At 48.3% G+C, this 16998-nt stretch overlaps 1 protein-coding gene across 2 annotated transcripts in view; it reads left to right on the forward strand.

Annotated features, from left to right (window-relative positions):
- Window positions 1-593: 593 nt before the first annotated feature.
- The window catches only part of HRAS (HRas proto-oncogene, GTPase), a 39849-nt gene continuing 23444 nt past the window's right edge, over window positions 594-16998 (forward strand). Inside the window, exon 1 of one of the 2 annotated variants that reach the window (XM_030273075.4) lies at window positions 594-976. The gene's annotated coding sequence lies outside the window, so the exon portion shown is untranslated. 2 annotated transcript variants of the gene reach the window in all.

The following is a 16998-nucleotide window of genomic DNA, read 5'->3' on the forward strand; positions in this document are numbered from 1 at the left end:
TCTGCCTCATACAGAGTCAATTCAGGTGTCTTTTCCTTTGTGGCCTTAATTGCACTTGAATAATTTGGAGTAATCTATTTTCCTAGCCATTTCCAGGGGCCAGATAAACGCACCCTGTGAGCCGAGTTTAGCGCAGGACCGTGACTGGCCATCAGCGCTACATTTTCAGGGGTCTCCGGTCCTCCTCCCCAGAAGGGCTCCGTGGGGCGCCGACAAAGGCAGCGCAGCCCCGGGCAGTCCCGCGGGGAAGGGCGGGCTGCGGGAGCAGCGGCCGCCAGGCCTTCCCCTCCCCTGGGCTGCGGGGCGCTCCTGCGGCGGGGCCGCCGCGGCGCGGGAAGCGCACACGGGTCCCGGAGGGGGAAGGACGCGGTCGCGGCGGCTGCCGGGGCGCAGGGAGCGGAGGCAGCAGGGGTCACCCGCCGGGGCGAGGCAGCGCCCGGCCCCCCCTCAGCCGCCGCCGCCCCAGGGACCGCCCCGCGGCCGGGCCGCGGCGGGCGGGCGGCGGCGGAGATTGACGGGCGGCGCGGCCCACCCGGAGGGCGGAGGCGGCGGGGGCCGCCAATCAGGGGCGGCGGGCGGGCGCCGAGCGGCGGGCGGGCGGGGCGCGGGCTGGGCGTGTGCCGCGGCCGCCGGCGGGGCGCGCTCCCGCTCCGCTCCCGCTCTCCCCGCACGCACATTGTCCGGGCGCGGCGGCGGCACAGCGCCCCGGCGCCCCGTGCCAATGCGGGGCGGGCGCGGCACGCCGGGGGCGCCTCCACCACCGCGGTGGAAACTTCCCCTCGCCGCCGGGCCGACGCGCGGCTGAAGCCCCCGGCGGGGAGGAGCGGAGCGGGGTTTCGCCCGCCTGGGGGGGCGCCTCGTCTAGTTTGGTTTTTTCCTGCATTGGAAGGGCAAAAGCGAATACTGCTATCCGGCTTTAAACTTCCGCGCTCCGCTCTCCAGGACGCGCATCGCGGCCGGCGGGGTGGGCGAGCCGGTGAGTGACCGCCGGGAGCGGGCTGGCGCTGGGTCGGGGTGGGTGGGACGCGCCGTCGCGCAGGGGAAGCGCCCACCGGCTCGGCGGGGACGGGTCGGCAGCGCCGCCGCCACCTGTTAGCGGGGCTGTTCCCCCCGCCGCCAAGTTCGTGCCCCCACTGTGCTGCGGCTGTGCCCGCCGTGCCCGGGGCGGCGGGGAAAAGGGACGGACCCTCGGCCCGGTGGGCGGCGGCGGGGCCCCGGGTGTTGGGGGCGGTGGCGGCCACCCACCTGCTCGCCTGGCCGCGCCATGACTATGCTGCCTGGGCGCTGCCTGCCGACCCGAGCCCCGGCAGGCCGCCGGCGTGGGAGGGTGGCGGGGTACCACCGAGCCGCAGCCTCTGTACCCCCTTTGCCCTCCATGCTCTCTGCCCTCCATCCCCTGCCCTCCTTCTGCCGATTCTGTGCTCTCCTGTCCTCCTTCCAAGCTGCAGCCCTTTTTCCTTCCCTCCCTTGCCGTCCCGCGCCCCTCCGTGTCCCTTAGCTGCAGCCGTGTTCACCTCTTCTTCTTCGCGCCCCCAGTTTGCAGCCCACTGCACCCGTCTTCCCTCATTCTCTTGCATCCCCTCGCTGTCCGGTGACGTTTCAAAGGGGGAGCAGCAGACTCCCACCCTTGGCCAAAGCGGGTACCTACTGGGCTCTGACACCCCCAGGGGAGACCAGCTCCATGGCGCTGCCAGGCGCCGCCAGGCCCGGAGCGGGGCGCGGAGAGGGCAGGCAGGTGGCGGAGGCGCAGGTATTTGTGTGCAGCTGTCAGCGAGTGAGCGAGGTCCCCCGTTCTGCGAGCATGCGGCTCTGCGGAGCTGGTGACACCTCCCTCTTGTCCCTCCCTCCCTCCGAGGGACGCTGGCCGCCGGGGCTCTGCAGCGTGCCGAGCCTTCCTGCGCCCTGCTGCCCTGCACAGGGGGTCGCGCCGTCCGGGGCTGCAGCGTCTTCACCCCAAGTGAAGGTGCATCTGATGGCTCGCTTGGCCCATACAGCTCCTGACTGGGAATGTGTTTTGAATTGCCTCAAGTAGTGGAGCGAGCCTGGAGACAAAAGAGATGATGAGAAGTCAGAGTGGACTGGCGAACTCTGGAGCTACTGGAGAAATGCTTAGGACAGCTGGAAACAGGACTGTGCAGCAGGAATGGCTTGTTAAGCCATTGCATGGCAAGTCAAGCCATTGACTATTTCAGTGTCCTGAGTTGGATGGTCATATCGCTTGTAGCCTGTGATACACAAGTTGCTCCTGGGTGGGTCTTTGAAATGCAGAAAGGGTATGAACTCCTGTTGAGGCTGTGTCACGATGTACTTCAGTCTGGTTGGCATGGGTAGGATGTGCAGCTTGGAGCGGGAACTGGTTTTGAATGGAGGAAAGCACATGAGGTTTGGTGTGGGCTCAGCTAAAGAGTTGCTGTAGTCAGAATTGCTGATGTGTTTATCCTTCACAGTTGTGAAGTATTTTAATTCTACAGCTGGTGATTTGTGTGATTTTCCCAAGTGTTTTTAAGACAGCCATGTCTGAAGCTATGTGTATCACCCCTCTGTGTGTCTGGTTGTTTCCTTCTCCTTGTAAAACGTTTTTTCTGTGTGATTAATAATGTGCCAACTGCTTCGTTTCAGCACTGGGGAGGCTGATGCTGATTGATTTCCCTGTTCAGTCTTCTCGGTGGGTCTGGAAGCTGATGGGTGTTATCACTGCAGAAGAGTCTGCTTTTGGGTGGGAGCTGTCAGCATGTCTTTTTTTTATCTCAGCTAACTTCTTACTTCTTTTAATTAAAAAGTGATGAAGTATGCGTGGTAATACCCTTCATGTTTACATAAAAATGATCTTGTAATTAGCAATGATTATCTCAGTTTGGGATATTGCTGAGATATTTAAACAGGACTTATGACCTGAGGGACACTTTTCTGGCCCCAGGGTGTTGCCCTTGTTGTGGCTCTCTCCTGTGGTGAGTTTGATTCTTGCCTGCTGCCAGTGGTGAAGGTAGAACAGCAGTGGGAGTAGCCTCGTGTTCCTCTGATGTTGGCCTAGAAAGCCATGGCCATGGTTTCCTTACTGAGCCTGCTTCTGCTTCCCAGGGCTCCCTGGCAGCTCTGCCACCACGCCTGTGGAGATGCTCTGCCTTTGATGGCTTCCACCCCATGGTCTGACGATTCTCAAGGGGACCTTACTGTTGTCTTGGGGGAGGGGGATAAAAACAGGCTGAAAAATTGCCAAGTGACCTTTTTATTTTCCTGGTTCTCCCAGGGAGGTTTGGAGAAGGCTGCTGATAATGTGGGAGACTTTTCCCTGTGAGAGTAGAGATCCTGAGGTATCTTTGTCCATCTTTCACCTGACTTCCCTTTAAGAGGAGCAAAGCTCAGCTCAAACATAAGCATTTGCTTCCAGGCTGGATATGGCTCCCACTGCCTTCCCTCCTGCAACCAGTGCACCCCAAATTTACCTTTCTATTAGGCTGCCCTTGGCGCTCACCAGGTTTTTTTGGGGTGAAAAACCTTTATGGAGTAGCAAAGTTGAATATTGGGGAAACATTCAACAAATAAAATCAAGACAAAAAGTACTGCCTATACAGAGGGATTCCTTGTGGGAGGGTGGTGATTCTCTCCTGTCTTTCAAGATGAGTTATACAGTATACTGTATTTTTGTCAGTCTAGGAAAAGCAAAATGGTTGTGCTTCAAGTAATCTTTAATTATAACTTATCCCCAACTTTCTATTTTAACATTTTTGAACTGTAAACTTAGAACCAGAGCTTATTAAGCAGCAGATAAAAATGTTGAATGTATTTGATTTTTACTTGTTTTAATCTAATAATATATTTATGACATGATATTTGATCAGCTTTATACCTGCCTGAAGACCACAAAATATCGTTAATCAAACAAATTATTTGACAAATACAGATGAGATTAAATAAATTATCTATCTGCCAGCTGCTGTTCAACTGATCTGTTATGGCATGTTCCTCATTCTGTTATCTTTCCTTTCCAGTTTTCATTCCATTTTTGCATGGTTGATCTTTTCCTGAACTGTCCCTGGTATCTGTTTCATTTATCTCTTTTGTGTCATGGTTTTCCATTCCATTCTTTCTTATGTCTCTTTCTTGAACCTGTCTTTCTATGCTTTCTGAGTCTCAATTAGCCTTTTTTCTGTTTTTTCTCTGCTTTCCTGGTGGAGTTTTTTTGAGCACTTCATAGTCAGCTGAACTAAATCTGGTATGTGTTTAAATGCATAAAAATGTAAAACTGAACTCAGACCGTGTGTGAATATGAAGATGTTTGCTTGGTGGTAATGCTTCTCTGCCTCTCCCTGTGTTTTCTGGCTGTTGCAGGAAGGGTGTTCCTGCAGTTCTGGAGGTTTTCCCCAGCTCTCATTTTTGCTTGCCTTCTCCTTATGCCTCTTTCAAAAGTGGATTTGACTTTATATCTTAAGAAAGCAACCAGGATCAAATGGCAGCCCTTGTGTTGTTCCCTGGTTGTGTATCTGTATGTAACCTGCTTCCATCTGCTGTCTGACCAAACCCAGCCTTCCTGCCAGGCAGTTTTGCTTTCCTCCTGGCATCATCTTTCCTCCCCACCGAGTTTACAGCCAGGAGGTGTCTTTCAGTAGGGCAAAAGGAATGAGTGCTCTGGACGATTTCTGGTTTATCTATTACTTCCAGTGTCTGTATGAAATGCAGGTTGATGAGGGTAGGTGGTGAGAGGTGAACAGGTCATTGTGCAGGTTATAGTGCATGATGGAGCAGTCACAATATTCAGCTTTGATCTAGTATTCAAAAATGAAAGTCTCTTAAGAAATGAAGTTTCTGTTATAAAGAAGACTTGGTTTGTTTTGTGGTTTGCTTTTTTTTTTTTTACCCCAGATGAAATCTAGGGATGGGGAGGATAATTCAAAAAACAATGAAAGGAATAGAAAACCTTGTCTTTCAGGGGAGGAAATTTGCTCTGCCTTGGCAATAAAGCTCAGGCAGTCCAGAGGAGTGTGATGGGAGTGCTCAGAGTGCGTGATTCGCCTCTGCTGACGGTTGCAGTGATGTTGCAGCAGTGTATGAGCTAAGCTGTGCATGTCATAGCTGACTGCTTGAAGTACTGGGAGTTATGCCACAATGCCCCCTTGTACCCTGAAGGAAAAGTCTGTGCTGTATTGAATTGAACAGTTCCACCTCTCCTCAGTCTTCCAAGGGGCTTTGGGGAGCACTCGGGTGCACTGACACAGCGAGCATTGCAAAGCAGAATTGATTGGGGAGGATGGAGCCAAGAGGAATATTCTTTTGCAGTTAATTATTTACTGCCGGGAGAGAGAGAAGCTGATGATGTTTGGTTTATAATTACAGATATCCAGAGGTAAATACTTCAGGATGATCTGGATTATTCTGTGTGTTGGTACCTATTTTTCTGTAACGTGGGACCAGCACTGTTTAGTGACCGGCTTGGTAAAACCAAAACCCTGTTATCAACTTCTCACCAGTGAGGTATGGTTCTATAGCTTCCTCTGTGTGGTGCTGAGTGACCTGAATGCCTACAGAAAGAATAGTCTTTCTATGCTTACTGTCTCAATGCATGACCTGCCTGTGGTGCCCATCTGACAGCAGTGTGGGCTCTTGAAACAGCTGATGTCTGTGCTGAAAGATGGCTTTGTGGTTAAAGCCACAGAATTGTGAACTGGGGAGTCCTGACCCCCCCCCCCCCCCATGTGGTCTTGGCTAAGCTGGTTGCTTATCTTGCTGGACTTTTCTTTAGGAGGGGTACTGACATAGCAGATAGGCTGGATATTTGCTGGTTATCTGCTGAAGGGGTTGGATGCCCTGGGTGTGGCACTCTGATAATGCAGAGACAGTGGCAGCCCAGGTGCTTGTATAGTGCTGTGGGCCAAACTTTAAGAGGATTTTTCCTTCTGCATAGCTAAATTCATTATAGATCAGACTGCTTGTATGCAAGTTAAATTCAAGAGCTGGTGGAGCTGAGTTTAAATGTGTGTGTGTGGGAGCACTAACTTGATGAATACAAAAAAAAGACATTGCTGCAATATCTCTGGGAAGATGCCTGTACATCTTCTGCTTGTTTAGCATCCTTGAGAGAACAGCAGACATGAAGGAGAAGCTGTGGCCTGTGAAATGAAGAGGATGTGGTGTTCTTACTGGGAGAAGAAGAGGAGCAAGATGTAAAAAGCCAGAGAGTAGGAGTGAAGTGAGGGATGCAGGTGTGCACAGCGCGGGCTGCTCCAGGCTGCCCTGTTCTCCCTGGCTGAGGCTCTGCAGAGAGAGAAGCGAGGAGATCAGTGGAAAAGGGCACTGTGGAGGCTGCTGCTTAGCAGAGTGGTGCTGGCTCTCCTGCTGGTCAGGGCTGAACCGAGGCATGGCTGGCTGGTAGTGGAAGTGCATGGGGCCGTATTCCTTGAGAAAGGCAAACCAGTGAAAAATCTCCAAAGAGTCTGGCCAGCAAGTGCTTGTGCCTGAGGCAAGCTGGGATCTTGTTTAGAGGCTTGCTGAGAACTGAGCTCTGTTCATCAGCAGTTTTTTGGGTAACAGGCAGCCACCGTGTTGGCCTGCTCCAGGATCACATTGAGTGCTCTGACACTCTGTGCTATCTTCAGCAATTCTGTGGCTTACATCCAGCTCTATTCAGCCTGCTTCAAACCATGTGAAGAGAATAAGCTTGAATGTATAAATTTGGAGCCTGCAAATGATGGATTCCATCCCACCCCAGATAGCCACTTCAGGAGCCAGAGTGTGTGGCACTAGGTCTTCTGTTTCTGTAGTGATCGTAGCAGCCATGCTCCTTCCTTGCCGATGGCTTTGCATTGGATGTCAGGGGCTTGATGTTATGTGAGGGGCTGGAATTCATTCTCCAGGAAAAGGCTGGGCTTGAGAAACCAAGCTTTAGTTGGTATGATAAATAGATAAAACAGTAGTTAATTATGTTAAGTAAATCACGGTTTCTTGTATGGGACTGATCCTGGCTTGTCTGTATGCTAATTCTGTGATTTTTTTTTTTTTTCATTTTCTCCCCTTGGATTTCTGTCTGTAGATGCAGTGGCTCCTTTTGTGTCCCACTCTGCTAGACTCCTGCCGTGAACAGCACAACTCTGTTTTGTAGAATGCAAACATAGTAAATGTTGGTGAAAGCAGGAGGTACCTCCTGCCTAGTGTGTGCATGCACACCCCTTGCTTACCCTCCTTGTGAGCAGAGGATGAATAGATAACCTTACAATATAACCTTGGTCATGCAAGGTTTCTCCCAGTCTTGTTTCTCCCGGCCTTTTCCTGATTTGCATGATATTGTAAGAGGCCAGTCAGCTTTTTCTGGAGGGCTTGTCCCACTTTCCACACAGGCAGCCTTGGGCGAGTGGTCTGCTCCCTGACCTGCTTTGACAAGCATGTGCTGGCTTCTTGCTCCACTGATGTGGGAGGCAGGGTGAGGATAAGTGCTGGGGCTAGGCAGGGGGAGGATATCACCGCGCTGGTTGGTGGTGTCACCTCCCATCTGGCAGTCAGCATAGCTGCTGATGGATGAGGAGGTGCACACAAATCCCTGCTTCACTTTCTGCCTCGTTGTCCTCCTGGGGTGTGTGGTGGCTGTACTGAAGTGTTAGAGAGTCAGATCTGCTCTCTCTCCTAAGAGTACAGCTGCATCCCCTCCATTCTGCCGTACTCAGTTGCAGCTGATGGCTCTGTAGCTATTCTGGTGGTCCCTATAATTTCCAAATATCAAGGTATTGATTCTCAAAACATATGCACTGGAAAGAAATTACTACAATGACCATGGTGGAGGTAGGAAACAGAGCTGTGAGAGAGTGAGATCTAAACATAGAAAAGTGCTTCAGCCTCTGATTTTTCACAGAAACTATGGCTATGTACTGATGTGGCTCATAGTTACGAGAACATGTGCAGGGTCTCACCAGGTCTGTGGCAGACCAGGGAGGTAGATGGATAAGGTTGGAAATCTCTGATTCACGAGCAGACTATAGTCATCTGATCTCCACAATTACTGCACCTGATTATCAGGGGCTGGACAAGATGTCCTCTGCTTCACATTCCTTCTGTGATGAACACATTAGTCTGTGTTCAGTAGATATCAGTTTATACCTCTGCTGTTCCTCTTCCTCTGTGGTGTATGTCTCAAGCAGCTGCCCTTTTCCAATCTATGAAGTGCCTAGGCTTGGCTGCCCCTCGTATCTGCTAGAAAGTAAAAAATTGCCAAGTATCTACCAGTGCCTATAGCTGGGGCGCTGGGCAGGGAGAGGAGAGACATTATTACAACCCCCTGTTTTACAGCTGGGAACTGGGGAATGAACATTCACATTTACAGGAGGAGCTTAGTGCAGAGCTGAGAACAGAAATTGTTGTCCTAGTCTGGCACTTTGACTGCAAGGTCAGCTTCCCATTTCCTTCGGTAACTGATGAGTGTCAAAAGATTCAGCACCCAGCTATTGACATGTTGCTAAGCTGATTCTCTGGTGAGAGAAGTGTTTTCTTATCACAATGAACCCTGAGAAGGTGGGGGTTTATTTCCTTTTATCATTTCAAGCAAGGCTGTCTTAACTGGTATTTTAATATTTTAGGTGTCTGGTCTTAGAAGTGATGTGAGTGGAGGGCTGGGATGGCAGTCCTTTGCATGTCAGTCTTCCAGGCTGTAAGTGGGGCTTGTGTCCTAAGAAATGGATGGACATTCCCTGATGAAACTGAGTGTCTTGTTATGAGTTGGCAAAACAGTAAGAAGATTTGGTCAGTTGAATAGAAATGCTGGAGGCCCCTGGATCTGGATTGTTTTAAAAATCAGAGGGCTTTAGGATCTTAATTTGTGTTGCTGGCAGATGATTGCAAAATGAGCAATCTCCCTATTGGTCATCTGCACCAAGGCACTTTTTGTGGAAAGATCTGAAAAACAAGGTGTAGTTAATTGACCAAATTTTTAAGGTTAAAAAATAAAACTTCTTGGGGTGGGGGGTGGGGAAAGGTGGATTTCTTCAAGAAGCAAAAACCCTTTTCTTTTTTTTACAAAGCAGTTTCCGAGGCACCTAATCTAATCTAATCTTTCCAAAACAAATCTCTGGCAGCCAGGGCTCACATGTTTTAAAAAACAGTGTAGAAAGGAATGTATTGTGACAGTTCAATTTGTTCCTGAAATATGCTCACCTCTGGGGTAATTCAGCGCATCCCTGGAGTGGATGATAAACCTGTTCAGGATAGGAGGTGAGCAAAGGGAAGCTGCTGAGATGAGACTGCCCATGCTGAGATGTAATTCCTGGGATTTAGGTTTGTCTTCCTCCTTTGATTCTAAGGGGGTGTAGCCTGTTCAGATCATCTAAACAGGGCAGTTGTTGCTGAGTCCTTGCTGTGGCCACAAGGTTTTGGTGGTGATTCTCTGAGGGTGGTGGTAGGGAAGAGCCTCTGGTACTAGCCAGCTTTAGAAATGAAATGGGGGAGGATTACAGCCCATAAGGTACAGACAGGTCCCTGGCTGGGGATTTGTAAAGGCCCAGGGCAACTAGTTGCATTTTGTAGTCACCAATTCATTAATGCAAACTGAGCTGTGAAAGTTGGCTTGCAATTTCTACTGTTTTAAAGAAAAAACAAGGCCATTGCTTTGGAAAGAGAAAACAAGGATGCTCTTGAGAAGGCTGAGGAAAGCCCTCATGAGTTTTAGTGGAAGATGTACAGTTAAAAAAAACATGTATAGAGTTGCTTATCTGAAGTGTGCTCCTTGTGAAGAGGTGGGAAGCTGAGTGCCTAGGAGAGGACTGGGCTTTCTCAGAGCAGGCTACTGAGTACATGCTTTTTTTGGCAAGCCCTGCAATTGCATTGCAACAGGGTTGTGAGGTCTTGTTCAGGTTCAGCTGAAGTTGATTGAACTCTGTTGACTGCAGTGGCTGGGCTGGTGGGCAGTGCAGCATCTCTCAGGTCAGTTCAGGTTTTCATCTCCTTTGTTTCAAAGTCTCTGCAGCTGGAATTAGTTTATTCAATTTGCAGCTTAGAGCAATTTTAGAAGAAATCCCAGAGGTGGAGAAAAAGAAAAAGAACACTACCACCTGAACAGATCAAAATAATCAAATGTGTTGTGGAACTGGGATGTGACTGGCAGCTGCTGAAGGGAGGTGGACAGTCAGCAGGCACACTTTCTCAGCATGGCTTGCTCTCCTGGGACATTGGGAGGAAATACTGTTGGGATTAGAACACAAAGAGATAATGTGTAAAATCTGAGGTAGGAGCCTGTGAGCTTGGTGATAACTGAATGCTGAGGTAGAAGAACATGCTTTGCCAACAGTAAGTCACCCTTTCAGGGAGGCTGAGTTAAACTTCTCATTTTCTTCTGAACCTTTTAGTTCAGTCCCACCATGGGTGAATGTGCAGTCTCTTCCATGCTTGCTTTTTTTCCCCATTTAATTTGAGGGCCCTTTGTAGCATCTTATCCCACATGCATCATGTTATCAGGGAAGTTATTCTGCCTGCAATCCCTGTCTGAGCTTGATTTTGTTGTTTTCTGTAGCACGAGGGCTGACAGCTTCACAGATCTCAGAATACCTTCTCCATCTCTCCCCTGGCCTGCCCAGCAGCATGACAGATCCATTTAATGTGCACTGTCTGCTTTGACTTCCTTCCCCTAGACTTGTTATTTTGCAGTTGTCTGCATCAAGCTCCTGTGTTGCCTGCTCCAAAGGATTGTATATCAGAAATCATGAGAAGGAGGAGAGTCCTCAAGGCTGGCCTGTAAATGCCAAGTCTCTCTACTAGAAGAAATGGCAGTCCTCTCCCATGTCCTTGACCTAGCCCTGCTGCATGTGTTCATCCTGCCCTGCCTGTCATGGTGCATCTCTTGATGGGCACAAAGTGAACCTTGCGGGCTCTCTGGGTTCTCACGGCACAAAGTGTTTGGTGCCTGGGATGTTCTCCTTTCTTCACCTGCTAACACAGAGGCAGGCTGAGACCTGCAGCTCTGCCTTCTCTTCAGCCATCCCTCAAAATTATTTGGATCCACTTGGAACATCATTACAGGGAAGGTTTTGTGAAGTTTTCTTGATCGTAAACACTTAAGTGCTTGGGCCTCTCATCTCTCGCTTGAAGTGTAGTGTTACCCTGGGGCCTTAGGGACTGAAGTGCTTTTGTGTTAGGTGCAGGGTGAGATAATCGCTCTCTGAAAAGCTTACCAGCAAAGTGCAGGATGGGGAGTCAGGGTGCAATTCCCCTGTCCAGATCTAACATCCCAGCCCCTCAGTCCCCCTAGACAGGCAGCAAAGGAAATGAGCACTTCCACCTCATTGTAATGCAGGTGGATACCTGAAACAGATCAGACTGTGCCTGTCTCTGCTCATTGATGATAAAGAGGGTCTTGATGATGGGCTCTTGTGGACATATCTGTACTGTAGGTGAGATGAGCCCCACCTTGACCAGCTGTACTGAGCATTCTGGGGTAGCACAAAAAGGAGACAAGACTGTTGAATGTGGTCTGTCTTTTGCTATCTGATCTGGTAAGCATGTTCATCTTCCTTTGGTAAGAAGCTACCCTTCACTTTGATTCCTTGCTGGCCAAGAGCGGAGGAGAGGGATGTCATCCTGACAGCAACTGGAAGACCGAGTTAAACACCTCTCAGAGGTGCTCCTAGGACTTCTGAGACTTCAGCTCCAATCCTGTCCCAGCTCTGGACCAAGGGATATTTTAACCTAGTGAAGGCAGAAAGTGTAGGTTTGAATGGAACAGTTTTGTCCTTGGTTATCCTTTCATACTGAGGCCAAGTAGCTGCTAACATAGGTCAGGGGTTACTCAGGAGCTCCTGACCTCCTGCATGTGCCCAAACAGGTATTGTATTAGAGTGGGGAAAAACATGAGACCTCTATATCTAGAGCTGAAACAATGGCTTGGGGACTTCAGATTGCAAACCAGCAGGTGATAGCAGCAGGAGCCCTCCAGTGCCTCAAAAAGGGCTGCACGTCTGGGTGTTCTAGGATTGCTGGGTAAAACTCTGTTAGGGGAAAAAAAAGATCCTTTTTCCTAACACTGAAGCACTGCTACATGCCATATTGTGGCTTTGGGGTTGATGGAGCAAGTTTCTGTAGATTGTATCCTGTTTGACCTGAGCTTTTATGGTTTCTCTGAAGACCCCCGCATTGTCTGCAGGGAGCAGGTTGGAGGTGACCTAGAGCTGTTCTTGAAGGAGCTAGAAAAATGAAGTTGAGCCAACTGAAAGGAATTAAGCCTCATAGCCTGGGGAGGATTTTCTTCCCCTTTGATTCGGAGCACTTGTTCCATCATGCCTTTTGCTGGGGAAGAATTAGCCCAGTGGCAGAAATGCAGTATACTGGGTGTTCTGGGAGTGAGAAACCTGTCCACAGCAAGAGCTCACAGAGCTTGGACTCAGCCTCTGAGTCCCTGTGCCAACAGCTGGTTGGAAGACTGCTCACTAGGGGATGGTGCCATGCTGTCTTTACCCTCCATCTCGTGTCTGTGTTGTCAGCATGATTCAGTGCTGCAACCCTGAAGAGTCAGTTTTATATCCCAGTTTTGTTTGTTGTTGATACTCATGCTATAATTCCCATCACTTCAGACACCCATAAAATGGTGCTCTGGAGAGTCTGTCTAGTGTGTGCACTGTAGTCACTTCAAACTTTACAATAGCGGGAAGTCTGTTAGGAGTGAAATTTCTGGCTGGTCCTAGGTGGGAAATACATACTGTGCTACAGAAAAAGGCAAAGAAATACCTTATACTCCATTATATGGTGTATTTTCCTCATTTCACAATGCATCTGATCTCTCCCTGCTGTCTTTCCTGGCGACATGTGTCCACCACAAACTTTTGTACTTCTCATTTCATGCTTCTGGGGAACGGAGAGGGCAAGTATGAAAACCTTCAGGAGACTTTTAATTCAGTGAAGAAGGTATATCAGGGCTTGCAGTTACCATATGTTTTTTCTCTGATACTTTCCTTGCTGTCCTTTCCCTATGACCTTTGGTACAGTAAACAGCTGACAGTGTTTGAAGAGTGTCCCAACAGGGAGGCACCTGGCACAGCATCGTGTCCCTGCAGCTCCCATGCATCGCTAGGTACGTGCTTAGGGCCGGCCTTTTGCTGGCATTATCCTGCTGCTGGCTGAATGCACTGTGACAAAACACTACTTTTTACTTGTTAATTTTTGCCACTGACAGCAGGCTGGTTGCCTTGTCAACAGGAGATGGTTTATAGGTCTCTGGAAGATTTGCAGCAGTGTCGCTCAGCTGGTTGCTCTCCTGGTGCACATACGGGTCTTTGAAAGCTGGTGGGAGAAACCAGGATCTATCCATCCCTTTCACAAAGGTTTTGTAACTATATGACCTTCTAACTAATTTTCCTAACTCTCTAATAACATATATATGTAATTAAATCTAGGCAGACAAGGCAATATCAAGCCTTGGGCATGGGAAATTGTGTAATACCATCAAGTTGCCTTTTGTGTCCACGGTAGACCTACCCTTATTGCACCAAGAACTTCCTTAAGATTTTACCTTTAGGGTGGAAAGAAAACTCCCATCTCAGGAAACACAGTTCCCTCTGGTAATCCACCAAAGGCTGCTTTGGTTTCTGATTCAGCTCTGCAAATACTGTCCAGTGGCTTCAGACTGGATGTGAATTTGGCTGGTATTACTTCCCCTGTGAAGGCTAAAGCAAGGGAGAGAAAATCGTCAGCAATACAGAATTGTAAGTTTCTGTAGATCCTAATGAAATGTCCCTGCCTTATCTGTCTTGATATGTTGCTGGTTGCACAACTTGCACATCCCATAGATGCAAATATTTTCCTGGGGTTGGCCCTGGTTGCCCAAGGAGGGTGTTTGTTCAGATTCTCATGCTTTGCAATTAATATAAGCTTCTCAAGTCTGTGTGAGAGAAAGAAAGGGAAGTGGTGCTAAGTGGTTTGTATTTTTTTTCCCTCCGTGTTGTTGTTCTTCACCAGCTGGCTACTTTGAAAAGAGCATGTTGTGGTTTTTTCCTTAAGGAGCAACATGTTGCTGCAAATTCAGCTTTGGAGAGGTTGTGGGAGCTTTTGTCCGCCGGCGCTGCAGCTGCTGCGAGCAAGGCACAGACAGGACGTGGTGCTGTGGGTACCCAGCCTGGTCTGGCTGGAGGGGATGCCAACCCAGCCGAGTGGCAGGATCCTTCTTTCCCACTGCATTCCCACACTCACTTGGTGGTGGCTGGGAGATGCGACCCCTTGCCCTGGGAGATGCGACCCCTTGCTGCTCTTGCATGGTCTTGCTCCAGACCATGCAAGAGCAGCAAAGTTCACACCATGGGATATTGTCAAAGGAATGAGAACCTGTTTCAAGTAAATACCTTTTCTCTACCTCGTTTAGCTAAGGCAGCCTTATCTTGAGAGGGCTGTATGATGTGTGCTTGTCACAGCTGTGTCAGGCACCCACACAGCTCACGGAGATATCTTGTGTGTTCTCTTCTGAGCTGCTGGATGAAAAGTGGCTACTTTAGAGGGTAAATTGCCTCCATGGGTTTAAAAGAAGGTATCTAGTTTAGACCTAGAGAGCGTACTTCATGTTTAGGTGCACTGGAAAACCTTTGAGTGAACTTAATGAAGTCCGTGTTCATTGTGTTTTTCAGAATACTCTCTGAACTTGCATTTGCTTTGTGTTCTGCAGAAGTAACAATTCCTTTTGGGGCTGTAGAATAAAGAATAAAACACTAGCTTGAAGTGTATACTTGTAGAATAACGAATAAAACACTTGCATAAAGTGATGTGGAGGAGTTGTCACCCAATAAAACTCAGCCTGGGCCATTGGCTGTGTGTTTCACAATGACCTTGGCCAGTCACACTGTTGTTACCTTATGAGCATGCAGCCACTTAAAGGGAGGAAATAAAGGCCAGCTACACAAATTTTTCTATATGATCAGGGATTTGACTGTTAGCTTAATTCAGATTTCCTGTTGGAGTTGACATAGTATGTCCTGAGTTTGATCTAAAACTGAGGAAGTAAGGGAAAATGAAGCCTGTGGAATGGCAACCACCACTTTTGGTGGTGGTTTCTTTATGAAAACTCTCAATTTGGGCAAGAAATACTAACCTACAGTATCTTTTCCTTCAATGCAGGTCTTGACCCTTTCTGTCCTAATTTTAAGTCTACAGCTGGAAGGCAAAAGATGGATTGTGAGGCTAAATTGACAAACTTTCAGTCTTCTGAGATCTATTTTTCTTTGCTATTGGAATAGGAATTTTTATCTTGTGTTAATATACTCACATTAGAAAACACTGCAACTTGTCTTTTTGCTTGAGTGGTGCTTCAGGTTGAAGTTGGCTGGTTTGGCCTGTGAGATGGTGGTTTTCTGTGGGATTTTTCCATTTTTAGAAAAAGCTTTTTGCAAACACTTGATTAATTAATTTAATTTTATTTCTTCAGTTGAAGTTCCTGTTGGGAGCAATGAGAGCTGTGTAGGAGCTGTGCCCACTACACCACACTGTGGCCTTGAAGGTTAATTGTAGGGACACACATGGTCCTCAGGGTGTTGCTTTCTGAAAATAAGAGGATTTTAAGAGAGAAACCAAGCAGCAGTTTATTTCTAGCTAGGTGTGAATGATGTACAAGAGTGAGAGACTGCTGCTTGTTCCTTAGGAGCCCTGAAAAACAACACATGGTGAGCTCCACTACCCTTAAGTGAAGAGGGAGCTTTATAAACACATCACCCCTGTTGAAAATCTAACTGGTGGCTTGTCTCTGCTAGGCTCCTGTGAAGGTACATGATCATGCTTGAGATCTCACAATATTAGCAAGACTGTAAAAATTCAGAGTTCAAGTTTAAGCACTGAAGTTATTCTTCTAAGAAAATCAAATTTTGTCATACCGTGGATCTGAGGAGATACAGATCCACAGAGCACAACCTCTGACTGCAGATACTGTTGTGGTTCTTTCCTCTCTTAAGGGAAAAAAGCCAACCCCCAAATCACCAGAACTCTGAAAGAGGTTCTTGTCCAAAAGTGAAGATTTTCTGTAGTTGCTCCAAATGACTGTTTCCTCAGGGGGATCACTTTCATAGCTTGTGTGCAATTTTTTAATCCAGCTCAAAACCCACAAGACAGATGGGGTCATGACAAGAGCCAGGAAGTTCACATGGTCCATTGGATTGGATCATCTTTAACAGTGCCAGTTCACATCACCTGTCTACACCACTGGGGAAAGAAATAAAACCCTAGCAGCCTTGTGACATGTAGCATTACTCAAACACTCTTGCAGTTTTGAATGGTCAGCATAGGGCAAATTTTGTGGGTGTGGGTGAGCAGAATTGGAGAGGAGCGCCAAATCAGGCACCAGTATGAGCAAACTTAGGTCTTTTGCTGCACACCCCATCTCTGTCCCCCAAGCCCTTCCTGGAGCTGCTTTTAGTGGTATTTTCTGTAGCCCAGGAGGTAGCTGTGTGAGCTTTTCAGTCCAGTTTTCAACCCCCTTTCCAGACATTATGGCTTAAGTATCAGAGCTTCAGTTCGTGTGTCTTTGCTGGTGCTTATGAGAGCAGGGATGACCAGCTGAATAAAAGGTCAGGTTTTATTTGGTAGGGGCTGATGGCAAAGGGTGATAGCACGAAATATTCCCTGCAGTCAGGGATTTGCAGAGTGATGTAGGTCATGTAACAGATATTCACACACACAGCATATAGAAGCTATAGTAATTTTACTTGTAATAATAAAGTTGTATTGTTATGTGCTGGGGAATTGAAGGCAGATGCTTTGATTTTTCCCAGTGGGCTGAAGAGAGGTTCAGATTTTGGTTTATTTATTTATTATATGCTAAACCAAAGCCAAAGAACTGTGAGTCAGCTTGATCTTCACTGCTGTAGTTCCTGTGCTGTGGTCCCCAGGCATTGTCTAACCTACACAGATGCCTGTGCCCACACAAGGCTGGATGAACCCAGACACTGCAGACTTTTGTCACCCTATTGCAGAAACTCCTTAGGGAGCCTCTGTGTATGCTTAGGAGCAGTGGTATGGGAAAGCCTCTTAGCAGAAACACGTAGCTGCTGATCCCAGGAGCAA

Source organism: Taeniopygia guttata, chromosome 5 (genome assembly GCF_048771995.1).
Source record: "Taeniopygia guttata chromosome 5, bTaeGut7.mat, whole genome shotgun sequence".
Lineage (NCBI taxonomy): Eukaryota > Metazoa > Chordata > Aves > Passeriformes > Estrildidae > Taeniopygia > Taeniopygia guttata.